The sequence below is a fragment of the Papaver somniferum genome, unplaced genomic scaffold (genome assembly GCF_003573695.1).
Source record: "Papaver somniferum cultivar HN1 unplaced genomic scaffold, ASM357369v1 unplaced-scaffold_109, whole genome shotgun sequence".
NCBI lineage: Eukaryota > Viridiplantae > Streptophyta > Magnoliopsida > Ranunculales > Papaveraceae > Papaver > Papaver somniferum.
The window spans coordinates 302,867-305,487 of NW_020619825.1; the positions used below are offsets into that span (position 1 = coordinate 302,867).

Consider the following 2,621-nt stretch of genomic DNA (forward strand, 5'->3'; position numbering starts at 1 on the left):
AAGTATTTTTTTTTTAAGTTCTTTTCTTTCTAAGAGGTGGAATAGAATAACCCGGTTGAAGCGTAATGATCATACGTTTGTAATGCATTGTATGTCCCATAGGTCCCATTCTTCTACCCTTTCCCGGGAGTCGATGACTATTCATAGCTATTACCTTGACACCAAAGAAGAGTTCGACCCAATGCTTTATTTCTGTCCTAGTTGATCCTGATTCGACATTAGAAGTATATTGATTGTTCCCCAATAACCGAATACTTTTGTCTGTAAATACTGCATATTTGATTCCATCCATAAATCCATTTTCTTCCCTATGAGTTCCAGTATTGATAAGAATTCTAGTTCTTACTGTTCATATGTTATGGTATGAATATACCATACCAATTCGGTATGTATGGATGATGAGATTCCATTGATACAGAGCCAATTCCAATAGACTTATTGAACGTTCCCATTGGCGTGCATCCAGCAGGAATTGAACCTACGAATTTGCCAATTATGAGTTGGGCGCTTTAACCATTCAGCCATGGATGCTTAACAGGGATCATCGTACATCGTGAATAACCAAATTCCAATTGAAATGAAATCTTTAGGAGGAATCAATGAAACAGGAATCAATGAAACGACATCAATTCAAATCCTGGATCTTCGAATTGAGAGAGATATTGAGAGAGATCAAGAATTCTCACTATTTCTTAGATTCATGGACCAAATTCGATTCAGTGGGATCTTTCACTCACATTTTTTTCCACCAAGAACGTTTTATGAAACTCTTTGACCCCCGAATTTGGAGTATCCTCCTTTCACGCGATTCACAGGGTTCAACAAGCAATCGATATTTCACGATCAAAGGTGTAGTACTGCTTGTAGTAGCGGTCCTTATATATCGTATTAACAATCGAAATATGGTCGAAAGAAAAAATCTCTATTTGATGGGGCTTCTTCCTATACCTATGAATTCCATTGGACCCAGAAATGATACATCGGAAGAATCTTTTTGGTCTTCCAATATTAATAGGTTGATTGTTTCGCTCCACTATCTTCCAAAAGGGAAAAAGATCTCTGAGAGTTGTTTCATGGATCCGAAAGAGAGTACTTGGGTTCTCCCAATAACGAAAAAGTGTATAATGCCTGACTCTAACTGGGGTTCGCGGTGGTGGAGGAACCGGATCGGAAAAAGGTGGAATTCTAGTTGTAAGATATCTAAGGAAACCGTAGCTGGAATTGAGATCTCATTTAAAGAGAAAGATATCAAATATCTGGAGTTTCTTTTTGTATCCTATACGGATGATTCGATCCGCAAGGACCATGATTGGGAATTGTTTGATCGTCTTTCTCTGAGAAAGAAGCGAAACATAATCAACTTGAATTCGGGACAGCTATTCGAAATCTTAGTGAAACACTGGATTTGTTATCTCATGTCTGCTTTTCGTGAAAAAAGACCAATTGAAGTGGAGGGTTTCTTCAAACAACAAGGAGCTGAGTCAACTATTCAATCAAATGAGATTGAACATGTTTCCCATCTCTTCTCGAGAAACAAGTGGGGTATTTCTTTGCAAAATTGTGCTCAATTTCATATGTGGCAATTCCGCCAAGTTATCTTCATTAGTTGGGGAAAGAATCTGCACGAGTCGGATTTTTTGAGGAACGTATCGAGAGAGAGTTGGATTTGGTTAGACAATGTGTGGTTGGTAAGCAAGGATCGGTTTTTTAGCAAGGTACGGAATGTATCGTCAAATATTCAATATGATTCCACAAGATCTATTTTCGTTCAAGTAACGAATTCTAGCCAATTGAAAGGATCTTCTGATCAATCCAGAGACCCTTTCGATTCGATTAGTAATGAGGATTCGGAATATCACACATTGATCAATCAAAGAGAGATTCAACAACAAAAAGAAAGATCGATTCTTTGGGATCCTTCCTTTCTTCAAACGGAACGAACAGAGAGAAAATCAGACCGATTCCAGAAATGCCTTTCTGGATATTCCTCAATGTCCCGGCTATTCACGGAACGTGAGAAGCAGATGAATAATCATCTGCTTCCGGAAGAAATCGAAGCAATTCTTGGGAATTCTACAAAATCAATTCGTTCCTTTTTCTCTGACAGATGGTCAGAACTTCATCTGGGTTCGAATCCTACTGAGAGGTCCACTAGAGATCATAAATTGTTGAAGAAAGAACAAGATGTTTCTTTTGTCCCTTCCAGAGGATCGGAAAATAAAGAAATGGTTGATATATTCAAGATAATTACGTATTTACAAAATACCGTCTCAATTCATCCTATTTCATCAGATCCGGGATGTGATATGGTTCCGAAGGATGAACCGGATATGGACAGTTCCAATAAAATTTCATTCTTGAACCAAAATCCATTTTTTTCTTTATTTCATCTATTCCATGACCGAAACAGGGGGGGGTACACGTTACACCGCGATTTTGAATCAGAAGAGAGATTTCAAGAAATGGCAGATCTATTCACTCTATCAATAACCGAGCCAGATCTGGTGTATCATAAGGGATTTTCCTTTTCTATTGATTCCTACGGGTTGGATAAAAAAAAATTATTGAATGAGGTATTCAACTCCAGGGATGAATCGAAAAAGAAATCTTTCTTGGTTCTA

At 37.9% G+C, this 2,621-nt stretch overlaps 1 non-coding gene across 1 annotated transcript; it reads right to left on the reverse strand.

Moving 5' to 3' along the window:
• Positions 1-457: 457 nt before the first annotated feature.
• On the reverse strand, positions 458-531 carry TRNAM-CAU. The gene has a single exon. It is a non-coding gene; the product is annotated as a tRNA-Met (tRNA).
• Positions 532-2,621: the final 2,090 nt, after the last annotated feature.